We start from the raw sequence: 20,194 nt of genomic DNA, 5'->3' as shown, positions 1-20,194 counted from the left end.
GCCCCATGGTAATATTAGCCTGCCTATAGCTTTCACCACCCCGACAGCCTCAATCTGGGTCCCCTGAAGCCCTCCCTTTTGTCCACAAGGAAGCTGCCCAGCTCCTCTGCCTGCCTACGGGTCCCCTGACAAAAGCAACTGAGGGTGGCTGCCTGCCTTCACTCCTGGAAGCTCAGAATCAATAGCCGTTGCTTGTTCCCATCCACATGGTCTTCATATATTTCCAAGTAATGTATTAGAAAAAGTCTGTTAAAGGTCAATGGCTCCATAATAAAATCCTTCAGTTACTGAATTGCAAAGTTAATAAAAGTTAGCTTTTTTGTTTCAGTTAGTTTGTATGTTTGTATTGCCACAAAAAAAAAAAAAAAAGGGCACAAAAAAGATAGTGAAAATTATATGGAACCATGGCAAATAGATGGGGAAACAGTGGCTGACTTTATTTTTATGGGCTCCAAAATCACTGCAGATGGTGATCGCAGCCATGAAATTAAAAGATGCTTACTCCTTAGAAGGAAAGTTATGACCAACCTAGACAGCATATTAAAAAGCAGAGACATTACTTTGCCAACAAAGGTCCGTCTAGTCAAGGCTATGGTTTTTCCAGTGGTCATGTATGGATGTGAGAGTTGGACTATAAAGAAAGCTGAGCACTGAAGAATTGATGTTTGCGAACTGTGGTGTTGGAGAAGACTCTTGAGAGCCCTTTGGACTTCAAGGAGATCCAACCAGGCCATCCTAAATATCAGTCCTGGGTGTTCATTGGAAGGACTGATGTTGAAGCTGAAACTCCAATACTTTGGCCACCTGATGCAAAGAGCTGACTCATTTGAGAAAAGACTCTGATGCTGGGAAAGACTGAGGGCAGAGGATAAGGGGACAACGAGAATGAGATGGTTGGATGGCATCACCGACTCGATGGACCTGGGTTTGGGTGGACTCCGAGAGTTGGTGATGGACAGGGAGCCCTGGCATGCTGTCGTTCATGGGGTCGCAAAGAGTCGGACATGACTGAGTGACTGAATTGAACTGAACTGAAGGAAATAACTACTGACAGCAATGCCCCATCATCACCCAAAGCACACGCCCTCCCGAGAGTGGGGATGCGTGTTTGTCAGGTCCTACCTAATACCCACACCCCCACTGCAGGAAGAGTTATCACAGGTTTTACTTTCTCAGTGTTTGTATTTAATCAGTAGGCTTCACATGGATCCAGGTCCATTATCTTTTATCCATAATTCAAAATCCATAATGCATTAAAAACAAGCAAACAGAGACTGGCAGTCTAATGGTTAAAACTTTGCCTTCCAATGCAGGAGATGCAGGCTTGATCCTTGGTCTAGGAGCTGAGATACCACATGCCTCAGGGCTAAAAAAACAAAACATAAAGCAATATTGTGAAAAATTGAATAAAGGTTAAAAATAAAAAAAAAAAACACAAGAATTCCAACTTCCACTGCAGAGGGCATGAATTCCATCCCTGGTCAGGGATCTAAGATCCCACCTATACTTTGTGCAGACAAAACCAACCAACCAAACAAACAAACAACAATAACAACAGAAAAAAAAAAAAAAAACACCCTTCATAATTCCTCTAGTCTCATCATGTGGCCCGAGGGGAGGATAAACTCTGTACTGCCCTTATTTAGCTCCAGAATCCTTAATGTGCCTGACTGTAGGAAGCTGGTTGGGACACCATATGATCCATTGTATCCACCATGTATTTCCTTTCTAAAATCTAAAAGGATAACCCAAATCTGAATTTTGAATTCAGATCAAAATTCACATCAGACCTCGTGTGTTTGGGGTGGGGCCTTGGGAACCTGCCTGCTGGACACTGGGGCCCTGGACTTGCTCACCATCCCTTCGGGCTCCAACAGGACCATTCTAGACAGTCCACACCATCCAACCTGGGAGAAGAACCCACCTCTCATTCAGCCCAACTCATATCCTGAATGGGGACGCTACGACCCAGGGTGCTTCTCACAACTATCTGTGAAACATTTTTATGTATCTTAATTCATAGATTAGAAAATCTGGCAACTTTTGAGTAAGGGTCAACAATAAAAGAAAAAAGATAATAAGTAATGAACTATAAATTGTTGCAGTTATTAATATTACTTGGTTCAAATTAATTTCTTGGTTCGTACAATGAAAATTATCATCAGATTTTCTACTTGTTAGGTTTCTATTCATTTAAAAAGAAAAAAAGCTAATTAAACTTGACTCAAAGGAAAACATGTGATTCGCAAAACAGTGTAAATTTGGACATGAGGATAGATCATGAGATCTTTTAAATAATGCAGACCCTGCTCCCAAGAAGACTTTTGCCCACATTTAATCCAGAAAAAGTTTCTAATGAATAAGCATGGGGAAAGTCCTGTCCTCGGGGATCATCACCAATTCAAATAGATATTAAAATAAAATTCCAGAAATTTCCCATAATGTTGTCAAGTTGTTATACATAGCTGTTCACACAGAGTTCTCACAGTGAAATCAGAGAGGTTTCCTTATTTCCTTTATTTGGACAAAGGTGGTAAAACCACGAAATGCTAAACCTTGGATGTCTCCAAAAGAACATGTGATTAAGCCACTTATGTTTTATAAGAAAAAGGATATTCAGTTCTTGCCTAAAAAACCTTCTGCTCAAAAGTTGCACACGCTGAAAATTGGATGGTCATTTTGCTACACGGTAATGGATATAATAGTAACAAACTGTCTGAGCCAGGCAAAGGGGAAAGTGCTTACTCATTTAATCTGTGTTTACTGATTTAATCTTACTTCTAAAATATGTATTCCAATAGAGAAACTTTGTCAAACTGAAACTTAAAGTTAAATGTGTAACGATTTGGGTAATTTGATTTTCAGATACTTTCAAAAGGAAACCATATTTTAAAATCATGTTTAAAAGAGTTTCTGTAAAGTTTTCCAATCAGATATTTGATTGAAGTTTTATTTACCTTGTATTGTCTATAACACATTGAAAGTCATTTTATTGTTAAACTATTATCCCCATTTTAAATGCTGGAAATCCCCACAGGAGTCGAGTGTGGCCTTCCTCCTCGCAACTTTTTCGGGAGCAACATATATCTCTCTTCATGTCTTCTCACTACTTTTTCTTATTCAGTTCAATGTCTTAGCAGTTTAATTCCCTAAATACATTTTAATTTCTTTATCCTTTGTTTGGGTCAATTGATTAAATGGTGATCAGAAGCAGCTTCTACTTGTGGTGAAAGAATTTATGTCAGCCTCGAGAAGGCTGCACCCACTCCAGTACTCTTGCCTGAAAATCCGCATGGGCAGACGGGGCCTGGCTGGGCTGCAGGTCCATGGGGCGCTAAGAGTCAAGACACGTACTGAGCAAACTTCCACTTTCACTTTCACTTTCATGCATTGGAGGAAGGGAAATGGGCCCCCACTCCAGTGTTCTTGCCTTGGAGGAATCCCACGGGATGGGGGAGCCTGGTGGGCTGCTGTCTGTGGGATTGCACAGAGTCGGACATGACTGAAGTGACTTAGCATAGCATAGCATGTCAGCTTGCACTTCCTGAATAGCGGCATAGCTTTCATGAGAATTCTGGCTACAGAACCGAAGCCTGGTCTCCATGCTCATTCCTATTATCGGATATTTGTTGATGCTGTAGGAAGCATCTTCTTAGTATAAACCAAATGTGTGAAAAACCCCTCCCCCACTACTGCAGAAATAACCAGAGGCTGGAAAGACAGCATTTGTTAAAACAACTTTGCTTGGTCACAGCTGGAAACAGAGATGCTTTAGAAAATGGTGAAGAGGTTACAGGAGGATGGCAGGTTCTCCCTGAAAATGCCACTTCTCTGAAAATATGAATGTTCTTACAAGAGAGCCAAGGAGATTCTACAGATAAACATCAGCTGAAAAATATTCTTGACTTCAGTGATCCCATATCCCACCCACCCATCCAATTCCCTACCCAGGTGAACTGTGGTTATTAGGCTAAAACCACAGTTGGCTGAGTAGCAGAGTTGCTAAATCACAGTCCTGGACCCTGTAATCTGACCAGAATTCCCATCAAAACTCTTGCCTTGAATCTTAACTTCAAGATTAAGAACCTCAGTCTCCCTGGCCTTAAACAGAGAAATTGGACCAGAAAGATCTAGAGTCCCTTTTAGTTCCAAAAGTCAAATATTATGTACAATAATCCGATCACGACTCAAATACAATTATTATAACTTCTGAGATTTTAGTTTCAAATGTTGCTGTCGATAGTCATTACACTTTTTAGTGTATTAGGAACTAATAAGCAAGGAGAGAAAATGCCATTTTAGGTTGTTTTCTGAGCATTGCTTCTCCCTCATTATAAAACAGGCTGTTGCGCCCTCTGCTGGTATTTCTGAGATTGCCTACCAGGTGACTGCAGTAATTTTCCCGTTTTAAGGATATCTGTGCTTTTTTCCTCCTGTTGCTCCCAATAGCTTTCAAAATTGTTTTCTGATCTCTATTTACAGTAAATAGAAATGCCAAGATAGCTATGCTGGTCTGAAAGTAAAGTTGTGACATTTAATGGTACATTTTCACGTTTCTTCAAGGAGGCTATCGTAAATAGTGCTTCTGTGAACACTGGGGTGCATGTAGTTTTTTAATTATGGATTTCTCCAGGTATAGGGCTTCCCTTCTAGCTCAGTTGGTAAAGAATCCACCTGCACTGCAGGAGACCCTGGTTCGATTCCTGGCTCAGGAAGATCTGCTGAAGGGAGGGATAGGCTACCCACTCCAACATTCTTGGGCTTCCCTTGTGGCTCAGCTGGTAAAGAATCCGCCTGCAATGCGGGAGACCTGGGTTTGATCCTGGGTTGGGAAGACCCCTTGGAGAAGGGAAAGGCTATGCACTCCAATATTCTGGCCTGGGAGAATTCCATGGACTGTATGTATAGCCCATGGGGGCGCAAAGAGTTGGACACAACTGAGCGACTTTCACTTTCACACCCAGGAGTGGGATTGCTGGATCATATGGTAGTTCTGTTTTCAGTCTGTTAAAGAACCATCACACTGTTCTCCATAGTCACCGTATCAATTGACATCCCCACCAATAGTGCAAGAAGAGTTCCCTTTTCTCCACATCCTCTCAATCATTTATTGTTTGGAGATTTTTTGAGATGCCTGGATTGAATTTGTTGATGTAAGTTAAGTGGACCATTTGAACTCTACTTACCTAGTGTTCCAAATGAAGTCCCATCCTCATTTCTGGACTCTCTTCAGGAAGCTAAAGGCTATAAAATAAAGTGGGTTCCGTGGTTACACAGCCTAACTCTGTTTCTAGCCACTTATAGAGTAAGAGGCCATTCCTAGCATGACACTATGAGTGTTACACACATGTGTGCATGCACTGTGCCAAGGAAACTGAGGGAACACTGACAGCTCTGCAAGAGGAGTGATTGGATTCCAAGTCATGATGAATAAAGATTTGCTAATGAACAAAGAACAAAGAAAATATCTTCTTGGGGTGGGGGGGGGAAATGCACTTTGGGTAGAATTAATCAAAGGAATAAATAAAGGAAACCTCCATTACTCACTACTTCAAAGTTCCTGAAATTATGTCTCTTTCAGGGTCTTTGAAGATGTTCTAATTAAGTTTCTAGAGAGGGAAGAATATTTGTCCCTTTTAATGTAAACAAAAAGGCAATTTCATGTCAGTGACATTTTTATGGTTCTGAACTCACAAAATTAACTGTATTCTTCCATCACTCTTTACAGAAGGCAGTGTGAAGGAAACTCTTCTAGAAAAGTCCCCCATTTAGGTGAATTTATAGAAACCACACAAGGTCCCGTCCATTGCACACACCAAAGATGATATGATACACAAGAAGGCGTCTTTAAATCCTGAAATCTCGCTTTGAGTGGAGGACAGGATGGGTTCCAAATTTTATAAATGTTGTATAATCATATTGCAGTGCTTGGAAGTGAGCAGGCAGCTAATTACTGGAACCACTGATAGGTAAGATGGGACTGAAAGAGCATGACATGCAAAACAAGACTGTTTTAAAATGAAATCCACATTTAGTTTAGTTTGTAAGGGGCTGGTGCCATCACCGACACCCATGGCAGAGTTCTGCTGAAAGACTCAGGGGCTTCCACTGAATACCAGCCTCACTGCCCTGAACGCTCAGATCCATGACAGTCTGTGATTTAATCACAACACAGATGAGGTAGGACCTACTCAGGACATGCAGACTTATTGTTCCGTGTGCCTGTAAAACAGTGAGTGTCTGTCAGGTTATGCAATTCGGATTGGCTGCATGATTAGGCCCCGTGATCTGCTTTATTTTTTCCTTCATTCTCCCACCACTCCCCTGCCTGGGCACAGTGGGCACTATGTCAACTGGAAAAAAAAGAAAAATACACGACCTAAAAGTTGAGATACATATTTTATTTGGCAAGCAAAGCTGAGGACTTAAGCCCCAGAAGCAGCCTCTCAGATAGCTCTAAGGCAGGGGTCCTCAGCCTCTGGGTTCTAATGCCTGATGATCTGAGATGGAGCTGTGATAACAGAAATAAAGTGCATGATACATGCGGGCTTTCCAGGTGGCGCTAGATGCTTGGGGCTGGTGCACTGGGACGGCCCAGAGGGATGGTATGGGGAGGGAGGAGGGAGGAGGGTTCGGGATGGGGAACACATGTATACCTGTGGCGGATTCATTTTGATATTTGGCAAAACTAATACAATTATGTAAAGTTTAAAAATAAAATAAAATTAGAGGAAAAAAAAAAAAAAGGAAAACAACTTGAAAAAAATAAATAAATAAAGTAACTATCAACATAAAAAAAAAAAAAAAAAAGAACCTGCCTGCAGTGAAGGAGATGCAGGTTCAAGCCCTGGGTCGGGAAAATCCCCTGGAGAAGGGCATGACAACCCATTCCAGGATCCTTGCCTTAGAATCCCATGGACAGAGGAGCCTGGTGGGCTATAGTTCATGAGGTTGCATAGAGTTGGACACAACTGAATCGGCGTAGCACGCTCATACACATAACAAATATAATGCACTTGAATCATCCCAAAATCATTCTCCCAGCTCTGGGCCATGGAAAAATTGTCTTCCACACAACCAGTCACTGGGACCAAAATGGTTGGGGACAGCTACCCTAAAGAACTGCCCCAGAGAGGTAAGGGAGGAGCCAGGACACACAGGAGTTTTTGCAACAAAGACCAGGTAGTTAGAACATCAAGGGATTACTGTTAAGAAAACCGAACATCTCAGAGTAAGGAATTTTGCACTTTTCTGTGTAAAGGAAGATGCAAGAGTCTGGCTCACGGAAGTCATTCCTTTGTTGTGCCCCTCAGCCATCTGGGGCCAGTGTCTGGTGCTTTCTCCTCCTGAGTCCCCTCAGGGTGCCCCGCTGGAGTGTCTGTAGTGGCTTGATGACTGTAACATCCATTGTTTACTGTTCTGGCAGGTGACAGTTTTCCATTGACAGCTACAGAACCTAGATAAGGAAAAGAGAGAAATGCCTCAAGGGGCCACATAGGATCAAGGTGGCTTCCTTGCTAGAACTGCCTTCCAAGCTTTCTGAATGAATAAAAGACGCTTTTCTACCTGAACAATTTACAGATGAGTCAGTAGGTTTGAACATGTGCCTTTCTTAATTATTTGGGGGCTTTCACAAATTTTACAGGAAAGAGGGACTTCCCCGGTGGTCCAGTGGTTGGGACCTTGCCTTCCAGTGCAAGAGGTGCTGGTTCTATCCCCGGTCAGGAAGCTAAGCTCCTGCATGCCTCAGAGCCAAAAACCCAAAACATTAAAAAAAAAAAAAAAAAGCAATATCATAGCAAATTTAATTAAGACTTTTAAAATGGCCCTTATCAAAAAAACCTTTAAAAATTTTTTTCTGAGAGAATATTTGGTTGACTTAGATATGGCCAAGGTGGTGGGGTTGGTAGCAGGAGAGGGGGACAGCAAATATTTAAATCTGATCAGCACTGATGCTTTCAAAGGAAAATAGTCCTGGCCCCAGACCTCGTCTTCCCTGACATACTAGGTCTGGGCAATCAAATGAATGAAAATGTCAGGAAGAGACATAATTGAATCCAACTAGTGACTGCACAAGCCAAACCTTATTAAATAAGGTAACAGGCAAGACAACCCTGGAAACCCATTACCCTAACTCAGTTATTCCCCTTTGCCCGCAGAGGGGAGAACTGGAAACAACAGACTTGAGCACGACCAACTGGAAAACACCTAACCCATAAGAAAGTATATATTCAAATTATTCTTCTCTTTTGGAGATATAACTTTATTCTTCTCTTTTGGAGATATAACTTTATCAGCTTTATGGAGATATAACTTTATCTCCATATATAGCTTTATGGAGGTAGAACACTCTCCAAGTCTAAAGTGTACAACATGATGACTTGCTACACTTGAATGTTGTTGCAAAATGACCACCTTATCAACAAGGAACACTTCCATCACATCACATAGTTACCACTGTGTGTGTGAAAGAGGAGAACATCTAAAATTTACTCTCTTAGCGACTTTCAAGTACACCACACAGTATAAGTAACTACAATCACCATGCTGTATACTGGATCCAGAACTTGCCCATCTTTTAACTGGAAATTTTTTACCCTTTGACCAGTATCTCCCCATTTCTTACATCACCCTCCACCCCTAGTTTCTGGCACCCATTTTAAAATGTAAATATACTATTGCTACCTATGCAAACATAACATGTTCAACTATCTTTACAAATCTCTGTCAGTTGGCGTGCTTTCAATGTTTCAGAATCCAGTATAATGTTTACCTGTGAAGAGTCTTTTCATAAACTTTATGGTACATAAAATCAACTTAAATTTCTTCATGCTATGGAATTTCAGTTCCACAGTGGGCTGACAGTGTTCTCACAGGGAAAAAAAGAACTAGAGTTGCTGGCAGTTTGTTTTCTTTTTAATCTAGAAAGCAACAATACAACTCAAGGTTAACATCTTTTTTAATTAGTAAATTATATACTAACTCATACACAAGCCTGAGTCAACAGACAAGCCTTTATTTTCTGCACCATGCAATTCTCTCTCATCATTACAGAAATTGCTTATTCCTGGATGTCTCAAAAGCTTCCTAAACACAGGGAATTTGGACAATTACAAAAGGTTTTTGTAATGGAGTCCCTTCTGCAAATCAATATTAAATCAGTATCTGACTTGGAAAGAGGCGCAGACCAGAAAGTCATTTGTTTTAATGGAGTCTTAAGAAAACTGCATAAAAAAGAATATGCCTTTAATATCCTCCTAATAAATCAAAACAAGAGATAGCTTGTATAATAGTAAATGTAACTTTGAGAAAAGTTATATCATTTTTTAAAGGAATAAACCTGGATATTGTTTTGAGAACCACTAATTTTGTAATCTACCTCTTTAGTATCATTTATTTTCTTTAATCCTCTAAACTCTGAAAACTATAGTAAATGATACATCTGAATGCTAACAAACATATGAAATTGAGTAAGCCAATATTTTGAGAATTATTTGAGACATAAATTTTAAACTCAGATATTAGTGAAATTAACCCAACCTGCAAATTCACATATTAATCTCCCAAAAGAAATATGTTTGATTATTGAAAATGTCCTAGCTTTAGAGAATTAAAAGGTACACAAGAGTGGTAAAGTCTTTAACAGGTAGCTTTAAAATGTGGAACATGAAATTTACCTTGCTACATGTTAAAAACTTTACCATTCTTGTGTAGCCTTTAATTCTGTCAGCATTTTCCTGAAATTCAAAATAATTACAATGTCTTAAGTTCAAGACAACATTTTAGGTTACAATTAAAAGCATTGGTTCATTTTTTATTCTGCCTCCAACTTAGCCTAGCTACAAATCTGGACACTAATAGGAAAAAAATACTAAAACATCTTAAAAACTTTTTGGAGGGTTCTTTTTTCATATTTCAAGAAATAAACTGTACTCAATGACCTGTTGGGTAAATTAAAAACAAACATCCAAGACATGAGAAAATTCATTTAATCAAAATGTTTTCTATTTTAATAATGATATTTAAAATCCTTTAAGTATTATGCAGCTTTTTCTTTTCCTTTTTAAGGTATAAAGTTTCTCTTCCTGGTTTTGGAATCAATGAACAAATACAGGGCTATGAACTTGGTATGGACACAATCAGATCCTTTAAAACATTTTTTTCTGTTTCCTTTTTTAAGTTTCCTGTTGGTCTGACACATTGTGTTCTCACATCCTTTTGAAACCATGTGAGAAAGTAATCAAGTGCATCTCTCTGTCCCCAGATATGCAATGTTTATTAACTGACTGAAATACTGAGCGGTCACCACAACTTGTTATATATGGTCATTCAACCACACAGAGCAAGGGAGGAGTTAGGACACAGGAAACACCCGTAGAAAAGGACAATGAATAATGGGCAGTTTAATTTAACACAGAAATATAAAACAGTAGCAACAAGCTACTATAATGATGGGGGAAAAAAATGAAAAGGCTCCAAAATTACTGCAAACGGTGACTGCAGCCATAAAATTAAAAGACACTTGCTTCTTGGAGGGAAAGGTCTGGCCCTTCCTATTTAAGACAGGCTCCCTGCAAAGAGGAAGGAGGCACAGGGCTTGTGTCTCAAAAATGCCTTTTTTTTTTTTAAGCACTGAATTTGCACATTGTAGCACTGCTTCCAGTAAACGCGATGAAGAATCTTCAGACAATATTGTCTCCCAAAGACTTCCCCTCCCAGGAATTTAGATGTGCAAACACAGAACACATACTTGAGGATTTAGCTCCATCTACAGGAAGCGGGAAGTAAAACAAATTCTTTGTAAACAAAGTTCTCGCGGCCCGCACCCAAATATTAAGAGTCTTTTTGCTTCTGATAAAGGATGTTTTTCCACTGAGAACGTTCAAGAGCAGAAAAGAAAGTGAGAAGACGAGCTACGTGCGTTACGGGGGCATTGAATGGACTTTCAGTTCAGTTCAGTAGCTCAGTCGTGTCCGACTCTTTGTGACCGCAGGGACTGGCATCACGCCAGGCCTCCCTGTCCATCACCAACTCCTGGAGCTTACTCAAACTCATGTCCGTCGAGTCGGTGACGCGAGTGGACTTTAATTTTGTTTTGTCTTTCCTTAGTTCATTAAAAAAAGAAAAGTAGGTTCATCCTTGGTTTTAAAAGAAGTAAAATAAAAAGGAGCATTCTGCAGCGGGGATGTTGATGGTGGGGTCTACGCATTTGTGGGGCTGAGGGTATATGGGAAATCTCTATCTTCTTCTCAATTTAGCTGCAAAACTGAAACTACTCTTAAATATATTATCTTTTAAAACAAAAAGAACCTCAGGTAGAGCCCATTCAAAGCAAGAAGTATTCATCCTTACATCAGGCTTAGGAAAATATGGTTCTTTTCGATGTTCTCTGTGTTTAATTATGGGAGGATGTATTGACCATATGGAACAAATTCTGCAACATCATGTGGCAAGTAAAATACCATTTAGTCAAACATTAACGTGTTTTTCAGGACTACGAATAGTTTACCTTCAGTTGGCTTTGACAACATTAGTAGGGAGTCTCTGGGCAGTTTAATTTTTAGGACTAGAGAAAGTTTTAAAATAACAGCAGATATTCATTAACCACTTATTTAGTCACTTTAGGAATGACTTGTGTATAGTAATAACCTTTACTCCCATGAGACCTAAACAAGGGAGGTATTTTAATCTCAATTTTGCATATGAAAATACTGAGGAATATAGAGATTGAGTTACATCCCCAAAGTCACAGAGCCTCTATGACATAGAGACAGGATCTCAACCCAGGAAATTTATTCCAGAACTGATGACCTCAAACCCCACAGTATATTTTGCCCCTCAGCAAAGACCATCTAATATTTCAGTGTTTCAACTAAACCAAACATTCTTTGATATAAAATTATAGTCCCACATCTATTTTTTTATAGGTTAGTATTTATATTCTGATTGATTTAGGATCACCCAAATGTCATCAATGCTAAGAAAGAGCTGCCAACTCTTCCATTTAGAAAATCAATAATTGTGGAACTGGATTCATGACTCTCCAAGTAAGCTTCGTCATCAAGTACCAAATGCAATTTCATCAGGAAGTATTATGGGAAAATATAAGGCATTAATTTATGTAAATCAAAACATGAGCTTGCAAACTATCATATTTATTATTAGAAACACAGGCAACTTTGAACATTTCCCATCTATAAAGTCCATATTTGAATGATGTTTTATCTAAAAATCTATAAAGACACTGGAATACTGAAATGGAGAAAAATGGGTCTGAAAACAATTTTTAGTCTGCTTTTGGTTGTGTCAGATGCACAGGCATAATGTGGCCGTTATAATTACTGGAGCACTGCTTGCCATCTCGCGTGCCTGGATTCAAAGTTGGGATGCCAGTGCCAGGAAACAGAGAAGCCCTAGCTGTACTGCACTTCATGTTTGCTAGCACCTATTGCTCCCACCAAGGCCCATAGGACAGGATTGAGACTGGGTGCGCAGGGAAGATGTGGCATTGGGAGAAAGCAATGTCTGATGTAAACCTTCAGTTAAAATATGCCTCTTTGAAGATGCTGTATAATGGGGAGCCCAGCCCAGTGCTCTGTGAAGACCTAGTGGGGTGGGATGGAGAGAAGAGAGGCCCAGGAGAGAGAGGATATATATATATATATATATATATATATATACACACACTTATGGCTGATTCACATCACTGTAAAGCAGAAACCAATACAACATTGTAAGTTATCCTCCAATTTAAAAACAATACAATTTTTTTAAAAAACCATTTTAAAAAATGCCTATCTGAGCTGGGCTTAAATTACCTGGATCCTAGCTTCTGTGGTCCTTTTGGTTGTAGCCACGCTTTCTGGGAAACCAACTCACTCAGAAGGACAATGCAGATAGTGGAGTACAGTTCATTACACCGGCGGGGCAAGGAAGTCTTAGCCAAGGACCCTGACCAGATTTTGTGAAAACCTTATATACCCTAAGTGCCCAAACCCACCTCCCCAATTTCCCTGAAACTAATCTGAACAAAGGAAAAAGGATACAATCAAAGTTAACCTGTGATTCATATGCCTTAAGCCTAGGTAGTTAACAGTGGATAATTATCAATAGGCCTGTGGTCATACCCCAATAAGCATAATAGAATGTATGATTCTATTCGGTTCCACAGATAATTAGGGTATTCTTTTAGGTGATGGAGAGCCCTGGGGCTCTTCCTTCTAGGGGCCTGGTTTTCCAGTTGGTATGTCGTTTTCGTAGATACTGGGCATATAGCTCAAAGTCCACAGTCCACCCCAAGATGGAGTCTTGCTTTCAAGATAGAGCCTGTTCTGTTTCCTCCTTCACTTCCTCCTTCCCTCCCATCCTTTTTTTTTTTTCTTTTTTCCTCTTTTCATTTTAGTTTGGAACGTTTCAGCTGACGTACCTTCAAGCTCAGTGATTCTTTCCCTGTCTGTGTCTAATCTAATCACGAGCCCATCAGATAGTTCCCACCTCCCTGCTTGCATCATTCGTTCCTTCTTGTGTGCTGTCTACCTTTTCCATTAGAGCTTAATCATAGTGATTTCAAAGCATTCCAGAATTTGTCCCATAGCTAAGTATATCTCTGATGCTCATTTTGTCTTTCCAGACTGTAATTTTCCTTCCTTTTAGCACACCGTGTGATTTTTTTTTTTTAATTGAAAGCCAGACATGATGTGCTGGGTAATAGGAACCAAGCTAAAGAGATCTTCCGTATGGGCTTTGGGCTATTTATTGTAGCTGTACATGCCAGAGACTTCAAAGTCCTGTACTTGAGTCGGTTTTGTCTCCTCTGCTGTCTTCGTGGCTCTCCTAAAATTCTTCCTTAGATAGAGTCTGAGCTCCCTACAATCTACTGCTACCATTTGGGAGCCCCCTGATGGGACTGTGGGGGCAGGGATGTGCTCTGTTACATTCTGGTTAAACCCTGGTCTGTTGCTGGGCCTGTGTCCATGGTCTGTGACTTTCACATGTGCTGCTCAGCTCCTGGAAGAGGGGGCTGGAGTCAGGGCAGCTGACTTCCCCCAAGGGGGAAAAGGCCCTGGAGCAATCTGCTCCCCACAGAACAGGCTTCTGTTCCTGAGAACACTTGAGTGTCTTTCTCAAACACCCTTTTCCCCACCAGAGCCACAAGGGGCTCTTCCTTGGCTCTTCACAGAGCTCCTGGAGGAAAAGCCCTTTTCTGTGGTCTCCATCAACTTCTCATTCTCAAGCTAGTCCACCCTCTGCTTCCAGAAATTCAACAAAAATATAAATTAAGTTTCGCTACCAGTTTACAGTTCCAGAGAGTTCTATTCAGGTAAGCAGGTCTGGGCTCTCATTCTCCAAGTTCACCTTTTTCTCCAGAGTTTGGAGTGGTACCTATATCTGAGACTTCATCAAGTTTTTTTTTTTTTTTTTTTTCAGTTAGTTCATTTTTTTTTCCTGATCTGTAGATGCTAATGACAACTGTCAAGCTCTTCACTTGTCAGAGTTGAAGCTATAAGTCTCTGCCTGTTTCCCAGTGTGTCTTTCTACCAACGTCTCCCTCTCTTGACAGCTGCATCTCCAGATCTGGACAGCTAGCGGGAATCTGCCCTTGTAATTGGTTTCTGATTTCTTCATGTGTGCCAACTACAAATTGGCACTTGCCAAGAGCATCTGCCGCAGAGTGAATAACAACAAGGGCATTTTTAATCCATCTCTAGAGATTGAACCCTGTGTTGCTTCAGCGGCCAACCTTCAACACCCCCAGAAGGGAATTCAGGGTGGAGAGTGAGGAACTTTGTGCTCCAGGGAAACTGGTGGAACAGGTCTTTAGTTAGATATTTTGAGGGACTGCTTTCACTATCTCAGTCCTTGTATCTATTCATACCTAGAAAATCACTAAATCCCTTAATGGTGACATCAGCTCCTCGTGACTAACAGAAAACCGTTTGTAAAGTAAGTGCTTGCTTGCACTGAACTCCTCCTTCACCAAAATCTTACACCCCGAACTTCCTCCACTGCCTCTTTGGAGCAGTCTCTCCGAGCTATTTGAGGTACTGTCTCCCAGGCTGCTGTCCTCATTTTGCCCCAAATAAAACAACACAAAACTTTCAAGTTGTGCGTTTTTTCTCAGTTGACATGTGAAATCACAACTCTGAGGGAACACTGCTGTTGAGGAAAGCTAAGAGGTAGAAAGACTTGTATCATTGATATTTTTGTCATTTAACTAAATAGTTAATAAATAATTTTATGTGATTAAAAATATCATTATCCAGCAGCTCTGGCAAAATTTCCAAAACATTTATTTTGTAGGCAAGTTAAAAGTATTCAAGGGTATTGATTGAAACCACCAGACAAAGAGATCTGGAAGATGTTCTTTAAAATTCACCATTTGAAAAGAAAAAAAAAAACAAAGAAAAATACTCTGTATTCTGACATTGCCCTCCAATAAAAGAGATTAGGCATGTATATATGCATGTGCATTTCAGAAACCCTTATTAAGATTTTAATTTGCTATCAAGGACAACTTGTCATATGAAGAGGAGACTATTTTATGATTCATTTGCCAAGCGTGACTGTGACAGCCAAGATTAATTTAATCGGGGCTTTTATACATTAGTATTCAAAAGGAACCTAAAGCAGAGAGAAGTGCCTGGTTTTGTTTTATTTTAATAATGAAGGAAGTGTGTGCTGTTCTCTGTTTTGATGATTACAATGAGCTGGTGGAGTAAATGGTTTCATAGTTAAACACAAATTTGTGTGTGTGGATTGTGTTTAGGAATGAAAGCTACTTCAAGCTGTATTTCAACCCTTTTAGACAAGTGCTCAAATGACACGGGGTCATAAAAAGCAGGGGCTGTAACATTTACTCTGGAAAATAAATGTTTACCTCGAGCAGCAATTGACATTTCTAGCTCATTATGTGAATGTCAAGCACGGTTTCAAGTCCCTCTCCCAGCACCAGTGCGAGTACCTTGGCTTCGGGCCTTGGGCCAATGTCAGACTGATTCACCTTGACTTTAAAGTGGCTTACCTTTACTTCTTATAATTCACATTCGTGTCAGGAACGTGATCTCCACATTCATAATGAGCGATGCATGTTCAGAGAGGAAATAAACCCGCAGGAACCATGGAAACAGGAAGAGCTGCACACGTGGGTGGCCCTCGTTGCACAGCACCCCATCAAGAGGGCTGTGCTATGAGGTTTAACCCACCCCGCTGAAACCAGGAGGCCTCCGGGACCACAAGGTGCTGCTCAAAGCCTCCATCCTCAACCTGACCTCTGACCTACACTGTGCCTGTTATCACCTCTAGGCACTATGGTTACTGTTGCTAGTGGTGATGCAGCCACAGAAACCTCAGCTAGCACAGGAGCCCCGTCCCTTCCATCACCTCCTTCCTCTTCTCCTGTTCCTTTTTTTTTTTTTTTTGCCAAACACACATAATCCATGGCCATTGTAAGCAAAATCCTTGAATCTTCTGCTTTTGTTTCCATTTTACTAATGCGAAGTTTTCCTATTTTCTTGTCTTAATTGCAGCAACAATAGCACCATAAAAATCTTCATTCTGATGTTTCTACCTATTGTTTCTTTCTCTCAATGTAAGTCTATGGAGAAAATCACACACACTTCATTTCTGTTTTAGTTGTTCAGTCACTGAGTCATATATGATTCTCTGTGACCCCATGAACAACAGCTCGCCAGGACCCCCTGTCCTTCATTGTCCTTCATTATCATTATTGAGAGTTTGCTCAAACTCATGTCTATTGGGCCAGTGATGCTATCTAACCGTCTCATTCTCTGTTGCCCCTTTCTCCTCTTGCCCTCAGTCTTTCCCAGCATCAGGGTCTTTTCCAGTGAGTCGGCTCTTCACATCAGGTGGCCAAAGTATTGGAGCTTCAGCATCAGTCCTTTCAATGAATATTTTAGGGTTAGTTTCCTTTAGGATTAACTGGTTTGCTTTCCTTGCTGTCCAAGGGACTCTCAAGAGTCTTCTCCAGTACAATTTGAAAGCATCAATTCTTTGGTGCTCAGCCTTCTTTATGGTCCAACTCTCACATCCATATATGACTATTGCAAAAACCATAGCTTTAACTATATTAGTAACTTTAATGATTACTACTGAGAATTTATCATATGCCAAGAAGTCCACAAGCTTCCCGAATTTTTAATTATAGACAGCCCCATTACTGTTAGTTATCTAGTCTGTGCCATGCATTTAGCATTTCCATAACATTTCAGTATTATTATTGTATGTAAGTACATACAGTCTGACTCCTCAACTACATGTAAGCCTCTTATAGTTAACTATTGTGTCTTACTATCTATAACAAAGGTCTATATAGTCAAAGCTATGGTTTTTCCAATAGTCATGTATGGATGTGAAAGTTGGACCATAAAGAAGGCTGAGCACTAAAGAATTGATGCTTTTGAACTGTGGTGTTGGAGAAGATTCTTGAGAGTCCCTTGGACTGCAAGGAGATCAAACCAGGAAATTCTAAAGGAAATCAACCCTGAATTTTCAATGGAAGGACTGATGCTGAAGCTGAAGCTCCAATACTCTGGCCACCTAATGTGAAGAGCCAACTTATTGGAAAAGACCCTGATGCTGGGAAAGATTGAGGGCAGGAGAAAGGGGTGACAGGATGAGATGGTTGGATGGTATCATCAACTCAATGGACATGAGTTTGAGCAAGCTCTGGGAAACAGTGTTACTAGACAGGGAAGCCTGGCAATGCTGCAGTCCATGGGGTTGCAAAGAATTGGAAATGACTTAATGACTGAACAACAACATTGTGTATGATTATAATAACAAAAGTGACAGAAAAATAAGCTTTAAAGTCAAAGAAACAGATCCAGCATGGAGTCAAAATAGACTCTCCTCTGTTGCAATATTATTACCTTGCTTGAAATATTTGTTTTAAATGAAAAGACATGATGTGTGTAGCGTGGTGGAGCACTGGAGGAGTGGGGAAGGGTCCTTTCCTGTGTAAACTCTCTGAACAAGAAATATCCAGTGTGCAGCCCTTAATTAAAACAGCATTTTATAATGTGAAAAATAGCTAATTCTTATTTAGAGTTCAGGCTATAGGTCTAAAAGGAAGAACTGTAATTTTTTTTTAAGCTACAAGAAATATCAATATTCTCCATTATTACTGATAATTGGATTATGGATTAAAATTGAGGAATGAGTTTCATAAAAGTGTTTTTTGTTAATTGTTTATTATTACATTATAATATTTTAATAGAATATACTAAAGACCCATTTTACTATAAGTTCACACTTTAGATTTTTTGCATATTGTATATCACATATTTTTTAATTTTTAGGTATTCAAATACATGAACATATATAATGTATCCCTGAACTACAGTTTGATGTGAAAAATCCTACACCTCACATTTTATTCTTTTTTGATGTTTCTTTTTCTTTTCTTTTCTTGGTGGTGGGGGGGTGGGTTTATTTTAAAGCTAAATTTCTGCACTAATTTTATCTTACCTGAATTACAACATCCATTTTTGGGGGGCCACACTATACAACATATGGACTCTTAGTTCCCCAACCAGGCTTTGAACCTACGCCCTCTGCAATGGAAGTGCAGAGTCTTAACCACTGGACTACCAGGGAAGTCCCTATAATAAAGTGTTTTTTAAGATGTTTACCTAAGATGTTATGGAAAATTTGATGAATTTTGGGGCCAACCCAATAAGTTCACTGTAAAAAACCCTGTTTTATGCAGTATTGCTGTCCTAACATGCACAGCATTTTGTTTTTGCTAGTAGATGACAATCGATAAAGCTCTTATTTGATTCCCTGAGGCCTTAGTGATAAAATGGCAAAATGAGATGTATAGACATGATGTTCTCTTAAGATTTCAGAAGATAACAGTTTTAGGTGAAGGGAAGAATAAAAGAGAATCTAATAGAGGAAATGCAGAGCCTTCATTAAATTCTTCAGAAAGGCGATAATGTAATTAAGCCAATAGGGAAGAGAAAACTCAAGATAAGGGAATAATTCAAACCTAAGCTAGACTCCAAAATGTCCACAAAAAGTATGAGACAGAGTGAGAAAACCAGGTTGGCTGGACTGGAGAGGTGGGATGGTCAGCTTTTGGAGACAAAAATTGAGAGCCTGTGACTTTTTTTTCCTCAGTAAGAGGAAACTGACAGAAGTTCTTGCATGTCCCTGGGGGTGAGGAAACAAGTGACAAGGCAGGTCAGATCACGTGGGGAAATACTGTCGTGTCTTCTACAGATGAGTGCCCAGATTCTGGAGTCAGATGTTTCAAACCCACCCCAGCTCCATCATTCATGGGCTCTGTGATTTGGGTAATTAGCCTGGCCTCTCTGTGCCTCAAGTTGTCAGCACCAAAAAGGAGGTTATAATCCTATCTCAGTTGGCCTCATAAATTATGGATATGTTAAAGGTTATATGGAGAGAGGGGGAGGTTGCAGAGGAAGGGCTGTGAAGGTTTGGGAAAAAGGGAACTGGAACCAAGCAGGACTCCATGGACCTTCCGGAACAGGCCTTCCCCGTATCCTCTGCTTTAGCTCCTCTCTGAAAAGTACCTAATGAATAGATAACGGCACCTGATGCACATTTCCTGAGTTGTTTTACAGATATGAAGACCCTCCACCAAATGAAAAATGTTAACTGCTTGCTGACAAAGGTCTGTCTAGTCAAAGCTATGGTTTTTGCCGTAGTCATGTACAGATGTGAGAGTTGGACCATAAAGAAAGCTGGGCACTGAAGAATTGATGCTTTCAAATTGTGGTGCTGGAGAAGACTCTTGAGAGTCCCTTGGACTGCAAGGAGATCAAACTAGTCAATCCTAAAGGAAATCAACCCTGAATTTTCAATGGAAGGACTGATGCTGAAGCTGAAGCTCCAATACTTTGGCCACCTAATGTGAAGAGCCAACTCATTGGAAAAGACCCTGAAGCTGGGAAAGACTGAGGGCAGGAGGAGAAGGGGGCAACAGAGGATGAGATGGTTGGATGGCATCACCGACTCAATGGACATGAGTTTGAGCAAACTCTGAGAGAAGGTGATGGACAGGGAAACCTGCAGTCCATGGAGTCGCAAAGAGTTGGACACGACTGAGCGACTGAACAACTGCTTGGCGACCATGAGCACACTGCCCCAAGCCTCCTGGAGCCTAAGGACTGACAATGTTAACCCTGGTGACACCAGCCTGCTATCTCAC

At 40.3% G+C, this 20,194-nt stretch overlaps 1 non-coding gene across 1 annotated transcript; it reads right to left on the bottom strand.

The window, feature by feature from the left end:
- Window positions 1-18,542: 18,542 nt before the first annotated feature.
- TRNAG-UCC (transfer RNA glycine (anticodon UCC)) lies at window positions 18,543-18,615 on the bottom strand. Its single transcript has one exon. It is a non-coding gene; the product is annotated as a tRNA-Gly (tRNA).
- Window positions 18,616-20,194: the final 1,579 nt, after the last annotated feature.

The sequence above is a fragment of the Bos taurus genome, chromosome 13 (genome assembly GCF_002263795.3).
Source record: "Bos taurus isolate L1 Dominette 01449 registration number 42190680 breed Hereford chromosome 13, ARS-UCD2.0, whole genome shotgun sequence".
Classification (NCBI taxonomy): Eukaryota; Metazoa; Chordata; class Mammalia; order Artiodactyla; family Bovidae; genus Bos; species Bos taurus.
This window is presented reverse-complemented; position numbering and strand designations above follow the sequence as displayed.